The 15,755-nt window shown below is 44.0% G+C and overlaps 1 protein-coding gene across 1 annotated transcript in view; it reads left to right on the top strand.

Moving 5' to 3' along the window:
• The window catches only part of RELL1 (RELT like 1), a 62,848-nt gene extending 49,088 nt beyond the window's left edge, over nucleotides 1-13,760 (top strand). The window contains exon 7 of the mRNA XM_028089183.2: nucleotides 11,711-13,760. The gene's annotated coding sequence lies outside the window, so the exon portion shown is untranslated. The remainder of the gene's footprint in view (nucleotides 1-11,710) is intronic.
• The last annotated feature ends 1,995 nt before the right edge of the window (nucleotides 13,761-15,755 follow it).

Consider the following 15,755-nt stretch of genomic DNA (forward strand, 5'->3'; position numbering starts at 1 on the left):
TGTGTTTGGGGTATTTAACATGACTTGATTTTTCCAGCTAGAGAAATCCTGATATTTTTCCATCTGGGCCCCAAATCTCTGGTTCTAGACCGAATCGGAAGATTTGCCCTAGAATATAGCTAATAAAGTAAGACAGGAGTGTTATGCAGCTTTCATACAGTCTAAGATAGTTCTTAGAGTTTTATTTTTTCGTGAAAAGCGCTTTTAAATTTGGATTTTTAGTGTAGAATTGATTTAACTAGTCACATGCAAATCATAGCTACTCATTGGCTTGGCTTCTTTCTTTTTTTTAAATTAGAGATTGATGCTGGAAACTAGTCTTAGGATTTCTCTTTCTCTCTCTTTCCTTCTCTTTTTAAAAAACAAAATCTGTTGTTTGGCATTTCTTCTTCCCCTTATTCTTTTCCCCCTGTTTTGTTGGCCTGTGTTCTTCTTTGTAGTTAGATCTAACTTGCTCTCTGCCTGATTTATTTTGGCAGTGCAGTTAAAATGGTCTCTTTTTTTCACAGAAAATGTGTTTTGATTTCTTCTTAGAAGAATAAGCTTTTGTTCTTTGAAGTTAAATAAATCGAATTGCTTTCAGCCTCCAAATGCCACTGCCTTGTCTTCATGATCACTGGTCTTTCACTTTTTTAAAATGAAGCTGTGGTAAGCATTTGATATCACACGGTTCTGAAGTATGCGCTCCTTTTTTGCATCTTCTGGTAGGATCTCACTGAAACATTGATTTGGGAAGTGTACGTAACAGTATTTTTTACATCAAAACAAATGTTCATAATATTAGATGTGGCTTTTTATCTTATACTGTTTTATTACAGAAGTGATTCTATTGTTTTTTTTTTTTTTTTAAGATTTTATTTATTTATTTGTCAGAGAGAGAGAGACAGCCCAAGCAGGGAGAGCGGCAGGCAGAGGGAGAAGCAGGCTCCCTCCTGAGCAAGGAGTGCGATGTGGGACTTGATTCCAGGACCCTGGGTTTGTGACCTGAACCGAAGGCAGATGCTTAACCAACTGAGCCACCCAGGTGTCCCGATTCTGTTATTCTTATTTTAGCAATTTATTATAGTGATTAAAAGCCGAGTTTTAAACTGTTTAGGTTTCATTGTAACTGTATCACTCATGACCAGTGATTTTAGGCAATTTGCCTCTCCCCTCCGCGACTGAGGGTCTTCATCTTTACAATGGGGTTGCTGGTGGACTTCAGGGATGTAGCATAGATACTTCGTTCTTCAGTCTGTCCTTGGTACAGAGTTAATATTTACTAAATGCGCACGATTATCAATAATTTTCATCCCATCCTCAGTAGTCTTAGTTACATATTAGCCCATTCATCAAACATTGACTTGAGGTTCTGGGAGTCCCCTTTTATTTCTTAAGAATATTAGAGCTTTGGATTCTTAGGACATTTTGACAATCGATATTTGGCAGGTCCCTTAGGAATTTGGACCATTCTCTTGCCTGTGCCAAGAGGCCTTCACCATCCATACCCCTTCCCCTCCTACCAGGCCCCCGCCATCCATACCCATTCCCTACACCCATGGAATTAGAAATAGTAACAAGTCCGTTGGAAAGTTTGCCGGCTCAAGTTCTTTGTACTGTACAGATCAGAGGGCCGGTTAAACTAAGAGGTAGTGTGGCCCGGGTTTTCTGCGCTAAATTGCTGTGCTGGAGTCTGTCCTGGCATCAGAGCCTTCTTTTTGCCAAGACTCTTTCATGGATCCTGCTCCCTCCCTCCTGAGCATCATCACCAGTCACAAGGTCAGCTTCCCTGACCTTTGGCACCTTCCTTTCCTCTTCCTTTTTGAACTCCGGTGACTGGGGTGTAGTGGAGGGTCCCTGTGGGGGCTCCCCTGAGGTTGGGCTGCATTATTTGCACGACTTTGCCTTGTGGTTCTTTTGTTAACTCTCCAGGGAAGGAGAGGATGGTGAGAAACTTACGGCACTGCCCGTTAGCTAATATTTTTCTCTATAGCGTGTATTTTTTTCAGGGCAAAATGTACAGTTTTTAGAAAGCAAGTTACCTTAGGTTGATGAAAGCCCCTTAATTTGATTCACTGGCCTTAGCGAGCAATGGCAGAGAAATTGATAAGAAACTGTGCTTTGAATAGGCAGAGAGAGGAACATCGGCCTTGATTTGCAGTTGCTGAGCATATTTCTGCAGGGGAAAAGCGGTCCTTGTCTTGATGCCTCTGTTCTTACATGGAAGATCACTCCCGCTGAGTCCCCCTTCAGTATGGAAGTGGAGAGGAGCCAACACCTGCCCCGAACCTGGCCAGATAAGGAGAAAAGCTGAGTGAGGGGCCGACATGTCAGTGCAACCTTATGGGTAATAATCTCTCCACTCTTCCCATGACAGATGAAGAACGAGGCTCAGAGGGATGACTTTTTCCCAGCTCCGAGGCCCAGGCAGTTGACGCGGGTCGGGTGGGCAGAAATCCACACTGGGAGCGAACATGCTCAGTGGCTGTGGAGTTTGAGGGAGCTTTGCTTTCTCTGAGTAAAAAAAAGTCCTCATTCGATCTCTTAGCCCAGAGACTCAAAGTAGCTCTCGTGACAGCATGATCAGCCTTCACCAGGCATGGCCTCCTTTGGCCTCCTACGGGGACCCTCTGATGTCATTGGGCTTTTAGAGCTGTGCCTGCCTCAGTTCAGTTCTGTAAGCAATTCTGTTTTCTTACAGGTAGATTAAGATCATAGACTTTGAGCTCTCAGAGGAGCTGTGATTGCTAATTCAGGTCAATTCAGATGCAGTTAAAATCTTTTAAAAGTATTTACGATACGCAAGGTGCGGTGCCAGGCCTGAGGGACACAGAAGCATGGAAGATGGACGCACAAGGGCTGTCCTTTCTCGGAGCTTCGGTTCTAATTTTTACGTAGACTTTGCTCCCCGGGCCTCCTCACCCCCTTCTTCCGGAGTAAGGAGGCCCTTGGAAGTTATGTATGTTGTTTAAGGTCATGCCGCTGGTGGGTTCCAGAGCTTGGACTTCCTGACGGTTCATTCCCCTCACTGTCTCTGGTGAACTGGTTATTACAAGTGTTTGAACTTGAATTACTTTTTTTTTAAGATTTGAAAAAGAAAGACATGCGCACAATAAAATACTCAAGCAGCATAAAGCCAACAGGGTGAAGAATAAGAGAAGTCTTCACCCTATCTACAGCCCTTCTCCCTCACCACAATCTCAAAATCTCCCTCCCAGGAGGGAGCCATGGTCACTGGCATCCTCTGTATCCTTTCTGGATTATTCTGTGCGTATACATGCTTATGCAACACATGTATGTATGTACAGCTCCTTCGTTTGCTCTTCCTCCAATGAGAGCATGGATGCTTGTCTACACCTTGCTTTTTGTTGACGTTAATGACTAATAGCTTCTGTGGACTCTCGAGTTTTTACTGTCCCCCGCCAGTTGAGCCATGAGGGGTGAAAATGCTGGACACATTTTTAAAAAAAAGTTATGTGCCCTGTTTGTCATTGGGAATAGCTCCAAAACATGGATGGAGATCATCCGAGAGGTGTTGGTGGGCCTAGAAACCTACTTCGCTGTCATCAGCTGTGATGTTCTTTCAGAGTTCTTCGCCCACAGCCCTGCCGTGGGTACAGACCAGACACACACACTTGTCAGTCTTCTCGGGGCTCAGACAGAGTGGGGGCCCGGAGGTTTTGGTGTCGGTTTGGTGTCAGTTGCCCCCGAAGCAGTCCGTCTTCTGCTGCACACATCTCCCTGGGCAGCGCTGGTTCCAAGGCCCCTCTTATTTTTGACCAGAAGTTGACCCACTGACCCCTTGTTAACTCAGCTCTTCTTCCTCGGGAGCCTGTCAGCCCTTTGACAGGACTTAAGAAGCAGGGGCTGTGACCTCTGTCCTTTCTGTAGCACTGGAGGCTCTGGAGGCTCTGGAGGACCTTGGCAGAGGCAGAAAATGAAAGGCTTTTAGAGACACATTTGCCTAGAACTAGAAAGAAAAGGGAATCAATAGTTATAGCCAGGATTTTAATTTTTCTTAATTCATAACTTGAGGCTTTGAATCTGTTAACATTGAACACCTCAGTAAGTCACAGTGCCTGTTTTCTATAAGAACAGGACACAGGATGCTGAGGTAACTCCACAGTGTAGGTTCTGGAATCAGGCTCCTTGTGCTCAAGTCCTGGTCTGTCACTTGTTAGCTGTGTCACCTTGGACCTCGTAGCCTCTGATGCCTCAGCTTCTCCGTCTGTAAAGTGGGGATAATGGTAATAATAGCACCTAATATCAGCTGCCTCATAGGGATATTCCTTGGCACTTTGTAAGTGCTAAATAGGCAAATGCTGGATATTAGTTATATATCAGGCAAACCCTACTTAGCAAATAAAGTGTTTTTGAAATGCTTTTGAAATTTCTTAATTTTCCTGCAGCGCTGTGAGGCCAAGTTAGACATAGGTGTTGTGGTATTATTCATTTGATTCTCAGGTAGAGGCTTACCGACAGCCAGGTAGCTGAACCTCTAGCTCACAAGCCAGTAGAGGTAATGTCTAATTCGTTTGGCTTTCCTTACTAGAAAGAGGTGATACTAGTCAAAGTCCTAAGATCTTTTACCTGTAGCTTAGTGTAGACGTAGAATCATAGCTGTATTGAAACTAATAGGGAACTGCCAAATTGCATTTAAATAATTCCCAGGGGACCCCTGGTTTTTCCAGATACAGAGTAACTTTTGATGTCAAGTACATTTTACTTGGAATAAAGTGCTCTGCATCTCACCATCCCAAGGGCTGGTAAATCACAAGTCTTCAGTTATTGTCACTTGGGAAACCCATTGTTGCTAAATATACGAACACATTTAAATTGCTATGAGTGTAATAACTTAGTAAAGAGCAACCTCCAGATCTAATGTCAGAAGTTTCAAGGCTATAAGGAGTGCAGAATTTCTTATTGGCTTTATTCAATGAAGAAGATAATATAGTTTGTAGGAATATATATTTTCTCTTTATGCTACTTAAGAAAGCTCTTTTCATTTTGAATGGAAAATACCTACAGATATTTTTATTTTTCCTGCATTGACCTATATACATTAGAAAGTTGTTCACTATTGATAATAAAAAGCTAAAATTTTGATTATTTAAACCCCCTCCCAAACTAGGGGCTATAATATGGTAATGTGTGATACTGTGATTTATAATAAGAAATACATAGTTGGTCCCCATTTCTTGTACAGAGCTAATAAAACTATTGAAATCTCTTAAGGGATGAGAACCATAAAAGTCTTTTGTTTTATGTTAATGAAGTGACCTTTGGAAAGCTCCTAGGTAACTGAAGGATGGGGTGGTTCGCCAGGGAGCCAGCCGTGTGTTTAGAGGTTTGGAACTCTTACCCCACCTCCAGAGAGGGGAGAGGCATTGGAGATTGAGTTCAGCCACCAGTGAGTGGCCCGTGATTTAATGCATTGTGCTTATGTAATGAAATTTCCGTAAAAACTCAAAAGGAGAGGACTTCCAGGTTTGCGAAGCAGAACGCTTCCCCATGCCATCCTGCTGGGCTCCCGTGCATGTCCAGGACCCAAACTCCACGGAAGCTCCTTTGTTTGGGACCTTGCCCTATGTATCTCTTCATCTGGCTGTTGATGTATATCCTTTAATATCCTTTACAATAAATTGATGATCTAGTGAATGAACTGGTTTTCTGAACCCTGTGAGCCAATCTTGAATCCGCAGAGGGGGTCATGGGAACCTCTGACTTATAGCCAGTTGGTCAGAAATACAGGTAACAATCTGGACTTGTGATCAGCATGTGAAGTGGAAGGCAGTCCACTTGTGGGATCTGATGCTATCATTAGGTAGATAGAGTTAAGAGTTGAGTTGAATTGTAGGACACCCATCAGTTGTCCGAGCATTAGTTGGTGGTGTAGGAGAAACCTTGCCCCCCCCCCCACACATACACTGGAACTGGGTGCAGAACCCTTACAGTGCATGAAAGATGCGGTGGTCAAGAAACATGGAAAATGCCCAAACTTCCTAATAATCACATAAATATAAACTAAAATAATGGGATCACTTTTTGCTTTTCTGTATAAACTAAAATAATGAGATCACTTTTTGCTTTTCTGTCGGCAAAGATGAATGTTAACACTAGCAGTACGATATAACTTATATTCAAAATGAGACTCTCCTGAGAGTAAATGGGACACTGTAAATAATTATTCATATTTATTCATAGAATAAACATGTATAAACCGAGACCTCCCCAGGCCAGCTGGTTCACATGGTCTCCCTGGTTGGTACTCAGTGTCAAAGAGGGTGGAGGGAGATGGGCGTTGTCACACACCCCAGGAGGGACACTACTTTGGTATACAGGCGCAGAGCTTCTACTCTGTATCATTAGATGAAAAAGCAAGTTGTAACATATTCCAGTTTCATTGAAGAAATGATACACAACACATCTCATTTCATTTTGGATTGAAGTCGATCACTTAAACTTTCCTCTGTAAGCTCCACGGTCTTTGAGATTTTAGACTATGTCTTCTCACCTTGTCATGCCTTCAGGTGTCCGTTTGTACATAGTTGGCCTCAGTGAGTCCTTAACAGGTGTGATGATAGCTCACTCATCTGGTCCTTAAAAGTAGACCTCTGCAGAGGAGATGAACTCTAGTTCCAAACTATTATGAAGGAAGTTAGGAAAGGATTCTGTAATCCAGAAATTTTGTAGTTCAGGTTACTTAAGATTTTTCAAATTAATATTGCAGTCTCATATTGCTGAACTACACAATTTTGCAGTTCTGATTGAGTTGCTGAGATTTTTATTAGTATTTGACTTTAAATGTTTCTGTCATGTCCCTTTCCTCCTCTGTTTCTTTCATTTGGTTTTTTGACCTCAGCTGACTTTGTAGCGTTGTGTTTTGCCCTTTGGAGGTGAATTTAATTCTTATGTTATTATCAGTTGACAAACAGTACTGAGTTTTATCTCATGGCTTAAACCCTTATATATGCATAAAGGCATCTTGTAAGAAAGCAGAGTCCTGAGCTCTAATCCTATCAGTTTGGATTTAGTAGGTTATGGGTGCAGTCCAGAGAATTGGCAGTTTTTAATAACATTTGAGTTGCTTCCCAGAAGGTGCTACCCATCATCCTGAGAAACACTGACTTAAAGAGACCTCACTGATTAGCTAGATTAGCATGAGTCTATCAATCAGCCTAGATTAGCTTTTTAATAAACATGGAGTTTTTATTAAAATAGGAAGGCATTAATATTAGTTTATAAAACTTAATGCTCGATTTAGACCAGAGCAAAATTTGAAGGACTACAAAACACCAAGTACATTCTGGTATCTTCCCATTAATCTATACCTGCCAAGATGCCACCCTACGCAGGCAGTACTGTCCCCACATTTTCAGCAGCTAGAACCTGCGAGCACATGACCACAGAGCATTCAGTTAGAGCCTGGTAGGAGATAATCCTCTAAGAAGTTCAAGTCTCGGACGCCTGGGTGGCTCAGTCGGTTAAGCGTCTGCCTTCGGCTCAGGTCATGATCCCAGGGTCCTGGGATCGAGCCCCACATCGGGCTTCCAGTTCAGAGGGGAGCCTGCCTCTCCCTCTCCCTCTGCCTGCTGCTCCCCCTGCTTGTGCTCGTGCTCTCTCCCTCTGACAAATGAATAAATGAAATCTTAAAAACAAACAAACATTCGAGTCTCAAAGGATCACGGATTACTGGTGAAAGATCACATATGTGTTGCTCTAGGCCTTTGAATAGGAATATTACTGTCCTAATCTTAATTCTGTTTCTGTAAACAACTTTCCCCATCTATTTCCTTTAAATGTGTTCTAGAAAATTCTTAATCCAGCTCTGTGATTCTGTAGCCTTGTGTCTATTCCGTGTCATGCCATGTCATTCAAGGTGCACTTTGGGTCTTCTCAGGGCCTGAGCCCCTTGTAGGTTATGGGTTTTCAGCATGTTTCTCTGCTCCTGTGTAGCCACAAGGACCACTTCCCTAGAGAGTGGTCCTGCCAGGGTCTCTATTTCTGCATTTCTCTTCTGTTGCCCCCACACAGGTGGGGGACAGGGAAGTGAAGGAACCAGAAGGTCTCAGTGATGCTGTGGACGTCTCTGTGGTGACTGGTGCGCCGGTGCAGTTTGGGGATGAGTGGGTGGGCTTCCGGGTCAGACTGCGGGCTGTGGACTTGCTGCTTTGCCGTTACTAAGTGTGTGGCCTTGGGCAAGTGATTGAACCTGGAAGCCTCAGTTTCTTCCTACAAAAATGGGAATTGTCCTTGACTCATGGAGTCATTGGAAAGCTTGAGTTCATGAATCTGGGGTGCTAAGTGTGGCAGTGCCTGGCACATAGAAACACGCTGTAAATGTCAGCTACTGTTATTATTAATCAGAGAGTGTTTTCCCTCCTTGATTGACACCCTGTCCTTGGGGTAGTCTTAGTGTTCAGTGTCTATTAATCTGCTCAGGCTTCTAGTTTTTGGAAACATGTTTCTACTTTTTAAAGGGACCAGATAGTTTTTCTAGAGAATCCTTTCTAACAAGGCACATTAAGTGTCCTCAGCAAAGTTACACTGAATTCTGGCTTCTGTGGAACCATAATCTAATCATGGCATTATGGTTTTATCTTTATCATTAGAATGACCTCTTCCTTCTTTCCAGATAAACCTTTTCTGAAGCTCTTAATTGCTCTGCATCAGCCTTGTTTTAGGAGGGAAATGGTCACACTGGGGATTTCTGAATCATCTTTTTTTTTTTAAGACTTTATTTATTTGACAGAGAGACACAGTGAGAGAAGGAACACAAGCAGGGGGAGTGGGAGAGGGAGAAGCAGGCTTGCCACCAAGTGGGGAGCCCGATGCGGGGCTTGATCCCAGGACCCTGGGATCATGATCTGAGCTGAAGGCAGACACTTAACTGACTGAGCCACCCAGGCGCCCCCTGAATCATCTTTTAAATGTAAGGAAGTTTTGCTTAACTTCTTTCAGCTTGAACATTCACGTGTAAGACTGTAATCACCAAATTTCCCCAGAGAGAGTTTCGATTTGTTCGATATGGTGGATCCCATGGTGATGGGAACTGAGAACGAGGGGTGGATGGAGGATTTTCTCCCAGTCCAGCCACTGCTGCTGGCCTGCCCTGGCATTTATGCTAGCCCACACATGGTTTCTGACTGCTCTAAGGCCTTAAGAAAGGCACCTTTTAATATTAATGTGGTGTGTTAAATACCGTTTAAAAGTCTGTGTTTTGTTTATCAGTCTGGGTATGTTCACAACTGTCGGACGCAATGAGGAGAAATTTAACAATGTGGAAATGCACCTGTGAACCCAGCCCCGGCCTTAAGGTCACAGCTGGAAATTTACAAGCCACAGAGTATGTGGTGTCTTCTTTCCCCTGGATCGTCAGTCTGATAAGAGAGGTATTTACCTGGAAATGGATAGCAGCTATGCTGGTAAAGTGCTGCCTTTGGATAAGCACGTGTTTTTGAAGAAGGAGAGCCCAGAACTGCACCTTGGTGCTGGGTGACTTTAATAGGGTTTTTAGAAAGGTTAACTTAATTCTGTAAATTTGTATTTCTCGCTTCCTCTCTCAAACTGCGCACAGTGCAGTTTTAATCAGCCTCGGAAGGCAGCTGTTGGAGCCAACATGATGGTTTAGGGCAGTTTGGATGAGGGGAAGGATCATAATGACTCAGCTTTGGGGGCGTATTGACTGCTAGCCCCGTGTTAACTATGGTACATAGATCATCTTTTGTAAAACTACCCTTTGAGGAAATGCTCCAGAGCAGGCCAAGGTTCAGCAGCGGGTCATGGGGTCTGGATTAGAATCCAGGCTCTTGCTCCAGCTTCTTTCCCAGCCCAGGCCTCTGTCTTGCCCGCTCTTTAAAGTTGGTTAAATCTGTGCAAAGAACTCTAAATGGGAGGTTCTCCTCCGTTGGATCAAAAACTCTGACTGTGATGGAACATTACATTCTAGGCCTGACATTCCTCGCCCTTGACCTTCCTGTTTTCCTTGATGCAAAAAAATCTAGGTCTAAGGGAGCAGATGATAAAAGGAGGAGATATAAAAATAGTTGAACACCTATTTTACAGATAATGGCCTAGTTTGAAGTTTGGCTTTGAAAATTCGCTCTTCTTTTTTTTTTTTTTTTTACTGTTTTGTCTTTCAGGACCATTTTTCTATTTCTCCACCTCTGGCTTTCCTCCCTTTCCCCCCGCTAGCATCTTTCATACTCATCAACTCTCAAATGAAACTATTCCCAGACTGGCTTGTGCTCGGCTCTGAGCTTTGGCCGCGCTAGGCTGTAGCAAGGCAGGGCAGAGAATTATTGTCTCCATTCATATTAAAAACTGCATGCTCGCTCTTTTAGGGGACAGTGTTTTATTTCCTTTTTAGCGAAGGGGTTAAGGATCCTTTACCCAAACCTTCTAGTTTAGGTAATCTCTCTCTCTCTCACTCTTTCTCTCTCTCTCTTTCTTTCTCTTCCTCTCTGTCTCTCTCTCATAACTATGATCAATATTCTAAATGACAGAATGACAGAAAAGGATAATATCACACTGTAGATCCTGAGGAAGGAGCTGTAAAATAAATACAGTGTAACATGTAAATCAGGGTGTCTCTGTTGACCTTTTGCTCTTGTGTTCCTGCAAGTTGGCCTCTTGCGGGTTTGTTTCGCGTTTGTCAGCAGACGGGAAACGACTAAGTTCCTTAACTGGTGCGGGGTGGCCTGCGTGGTGTGCCCGCTTCGACACACAGAGGCAGCGCTAGAATCTCAGTCTGTCCTGAGTGATCCCCGGCTTCCAGACAGGACCGTAAACGGGCACACAGCCGTCTGTCCCTTAGATGAGACATTTGTAGAAACAACAACAATTGAAAACGGCTTTGGAGGGCGCCTGGGTGGCTCAGTCGGTTAAGTGGCTGCCTTCTGCCCAGGTCGAGATCCCGGGGTCCTGGGATGGAGCCCTGCATCGCGCTCCCTGCTCCGTGGGAAGCCTGCGTCTCCCTCTCCTCCCCACTTGTGCTCTCTCTCACTCTCTCTCTCTCAAATAAATAAAAAAAATCTAAAAAAGAAAACAGCTTTGGAAAATAAACTGTTTTCCAAGTTTACCCTGGGCCTTCATTTGTAAGGAGAATATAGACAGTGACAGGGGCTGGCTGTTAGAACTGAAAACCACAACACCGGCCTCGAGTTAAACAAGGAACACCTAAGAACGGGCATCTCGTCACTGCTCCTGCTATTGGCCCCTGAGGCCCCAGCCAAGAGGCTGTAGAGACCCAGACTTAACTCCGTCTGGTGTGGCTGGGGAAAGATGCCTCATCTGACGCATAGCGCTTTCGTCATGCCTCAGCACGTTCACCCTGCTGCTCCTTACTTGGCGGAATGTGGCCGAGGAGTTAAAGAACACATTCCTGGGAAGAAGGGGATACATGCCTCAGGGCAGAGCGCTCAACTAGCCGGTCACTTTAGAAACTCCTGTTGAAACGGACTGATACCCTTAGTCCACTGTGGCTCTCGAATTCTCTTCTTTCTTGGTTTATAAAACCTTGACAATGAGGTCCTTTTGAAATTGTGGTACTTGCATTTCTTTAGACTGAATTCTAGAAGAAATGGGGGATGGGGAAGGAAAACAGTGGGGTGGGGTGAGATGGGGTGAGGAAGGACTACCATTCCCCTGTGTTTTTAAATATCCACGCAGGTGAATATGTGATATGATGTTTACCTTCTGGAAAGCTTTACCTTTGTGTTTTCTCTTGCAGGGGTGACTTGATTTGAAGAGTTCTAAGACACTGAAGACTTACAAGATAAGGAGTTGCCTGGGGGATTTTTAAAAATTTTTATACAGTTTCTATTGCAGAGTCTGCAGACATGGGGATAAAAGCCTTTATATGCTGGATACAGAATTCAGTTTGCTTGGAAACAGGTTTTGGGTTAAAAAGTCTGATGGAAAGTTTATTACATTTCCAGTGAAGAAAAGAGCTCATTTTTTCAGTTTTCCCCAACCACCGTACCTCCCAATCCCCATTCCTTGGCCTTGATACACCTTGCAGTTTTTCCAGCACGATCCCTCTGTGCAATGGAACTATTCGTGTACACTCTGAGCTGATGCTCGGGGGTGTTGTTGTGCGAGTGACTGTGAGTGCGCGCGCGTGCGCACGTGCACGCATCCACATCTGTGCGCACGTGCCTCTCTTCTCCCAACCCGTAGGTCTCATTTTGCAACTGGTTGCAAGAAGATCCTCTTGCAGTTTAACTGTTAACAGAAGATAAAGATGAAGCTTCAGTGGGGGTGAAAGGTCCTTGCAGATAGTCTGGTCTAGCCCTGAATAATTGGTCATGGAGTCAGATGGAACCAGATGCCAGACTTTTGAATCTTGGGCCAAGAAGTCAACATTAACTCGCCACCACCATGCCACTCCTCGGTCACTGATAAAAATATTGAGAGTATGTTTTTTTTTAAACTTGCGCTAAGCAGTTCTTACTTTGTCCATTGAATAAAGGGGGACAGTAGTTTAAAATGACTAAAATCAAAACAACAAAACAACAGAATGCCTGTTTTGACAACCCAAGGCCAAAACAAAACAAATATGCCCAACTTCCGACATAAAATGGGCCTGTACCTTCCTCTGGCGTGTTTTCCGAGGGCACTTCCTATTTCATATCCTATAACCGAGGCTTGTTTTTGAAAAGATTCTGGAGGGTCGCATTTCCCCTGGAAGCCTGGAAAACCCCACTTTTATGTATTTATTTGTTTAGCTATGCAGTGTACGAAAACCCCACGAAAACCAGAGGCAGAGATAGTGGCGCATTTCTGACCGGCGGGGGCCGGGGCCTGGGAGCATCCAGTTACAGGTGCCCCCGTGTCAGTGTTGGTGTGGGCCTGGGGGCACTGATGTTATCTCAGAGAGAAAGAGCATCTTTCTCATTTCACCCCCAAGAGGATTTCCATAAAAATGTCGTTTCAAGTATTTACTGTCAATTTACTCATTCCGTTCTGTTCCTCACATCAAACTACAAATTTCCAACCTTTGAAATGAATGGTAGGTTCAATTTCACATGAATTTTTTCTGACAACTGATTAAGAGCTGTACGTGTGTCCATACATCTACACAGAGGACTGGGAGAAGTCGGTATGGAGAGAAATTCCGCTGAAGTCCAGAAAGGAGCAATAGAAGAATTTTGGGGGTGTGTATTAGTGTAAATACTATATGTGCAGTCTAGACCAATAGTTTTAGTTTAAAAAAAAAAGGCATCATTTTTGGCTTGAAAAGTATAATGCCCTCAAATGGTGAGGGACAAAATGTAAGATATTCCTTCAGCTTTAATTATTTTTTAATTTTATTCAGGTCAGAGCACTTTTTTATAGCAATACAACAGGCAAGAGAATACTCAAAAATATTTAAAATTGTGTTTATACCAAGAGTACGTTTTAAATATTTTCTAATACTTGAGCAGTTTTGTCTGGCTGGCTTCCAAACATGCCAAAAGTTAAGCATTCAGTGTTTTAACACATAAGCTTTTTACTAATAAGAATTCTTAAGTGTTCCCAAAGCAGCTGATGTTTACAGGCTTGTGTTTTTCTTCCTTCTGTGGAAGGACTGGGGGTCCACAACCAACTTGCTATACAAAACACTAATGATGGGCTGTCTTCTGGTAGAATGAGTGAGTTGGCTGCCACCTTGATGTAAAAATTTGTAAAGGAAATTTTTCACCATTTTGAGTGTCAATAGTATTTTTAACTGTCTGGTTTGTACTTTTACGACTTTTGTACTACCAAAGCAGAGTTAAAAATAAAAATGTTAAACACGTTGTGCTGTTTTTTGAACAATTCACCCTGTTGGTGCCTTGTCGACTGAAAATGTGATTGTGGTGGCACGATTCATATTGAGCCTCATGTTACCGTGCCTCATCTCTTAGGTCTGAATTGACCAGTGATGATTTGGCTGACTCTCCCCACCGGATGTCAATCCCCGCTTCCCTCCACCCCCCACCCCCGCCAGTAACACCACTCCCCACCCCCTGATAATTATTTTTAGAATCTGGAGATCACTTTGAATGTGCAGAAGAGTTACGGAATTCGTACGAAGAGTTTTTGTGTGCCCTTCACCTCAGTTCCCTCTGTGTTAACATCTCGCATCACTGCAGACCAACGATTGAAACTAAGAAATGAAGCCCCGGTACCATACTACCAGTTACGCTGCCTCTTTGTTCAGATCCCACCCGTTGTGCCGATCATGACCTAGGATCGCCTATAGCAGTTAGTTGTCTGGTCTCTGAGCTGTGATGGTCCCTCCTCTTTTTCTTGGGGTTCATGATCCCATGATTTACAGTGTAGCCTTCTGTAATTTTGTAGAATGCCCGTCAGCTTCAGTCTGCCGGCTATTTCTCCTGATTTGATGGGGGATTTGTGCTATGGAAAGGATCCGCCGAGGCGATGTGCCCTTCCCGTAACGGGAACGTGATGTCCATGCCTGTCACCAGCGATGTTAGCCTTGATCGTTTGGTCGAGGCCGTGGCCCGCCAGCTTTCACTTTGGTCTTTCCCTTTGCAGTGAACATTTGAGAGGAGATCCTTTGAGATTAGGCCAATATCCTGTTTCCGCTTAAGGTTTCACTTACTAATTTTACCATCTGTATTAGTTTCTTAGGGCTTATGTAACAAATCACCAACTGGTTGGCCCCCAACCACATAAGTGTACTCTTCCACGGTTTAGGAGGCCAGAAGGCTGCGATTGAGGTGTCTTCAGGGTTGATTCCTTCTGAAGCCCCTGAGGGAGAATGTGTTCCATGCCTCTCTCTGAGCTCCTGGCCGCTGCTGGCCGTCCTTGGCGTCCCTGGCTTCGTGGCCGCTTCACTCCCATCTCTGCCTGTCTTTCCATGGCTGTCTTTCCTGTGTGTGCCTTTGTCTGCTCTTCCCCTGAGGCTGCTTTATTTTAACTTCATTACATTTGCACAGAGCCCAATTTCAAATAAGATTCCATTCACAGGAACCAGGAGTCGGGACTTCAATACCTCTTTTTAGGGGACACAGTTGAACCCACGACATCATCCACTGGTGGATCTTGCCTGCAACAGTTATGACTGTGGTGGTGGTGGTGGGGCCTCTTTCAGGTTAGTGTCTGTGTCCTTTTGATAGGGCTCCATGCTCTTTATTCTCCCTTCCTTCCTTCCTTCCTTCCTCCCTCCCTCCCTCTCTTCATCTCTTCCTTTTTCTTTTACCCTTTGGTTCATTCTCACTTCGTGGAACTCAAGATGCTCCAGGCTCATCTTGTCATCTTGCATTTTTCTTGCCTCAGCCCTAGAACTGGCCACTAACCAAGGAGCCTTAGTTCCTTTTTACTGTAGAATTGGGTTTAGAAACCAAGTTCAGGATAGTAGGTGTGCTCATGGAAGCAGGGAAGTCACTGCTTCTAGGCTTCTATGCATACACACACACACACACACACACACACACACACACACACACACACTTAGCCCGTGTGTACACACACTTTGGTTCCTTTCTCTGTCTTTAGAACAAACGAGCTGGGACTGGTACTCTGACTGGAGTCTAGCTCCACAGAGCTCATTCCAAACTTCCTGCGTTCCTTGTTTATAACTTTGGTCTCCTACAGGGAGAAAACCTGGTTCTTACCGTCTAAAATATTTTTATGTAGTTCAATCCTAGCATACATATAAAGTCGTTTGAATACAGAGCCCTGGGAGAAACAAATGTATCAGCTAGAGCACGGTGTGTGCGCGTACAGTTCATCTAGTTGTTTCACCTTACAGTAGCCAGCAAAAACCCTGGGTGCCTGGGGCTTGG

Source organism: Eumetopias jubatus, unplaced genomic scaffold, assembly GCF_037043125.1.
Source record: "Eumetopias jubatus isolate StellerSeaLion01/CBP00866 unplaced genomic scaffold, mEumJub1_p1.0 scaffold_2, whole genome shotgun sequence".
Classification (NCBI taxonomy): domain Eukaryota; kingdom Metazoa; phylum Chordata; class Mammalia; order Carnivora; family Otariidae; genus Eumetopias; species Eumetopias jubatus.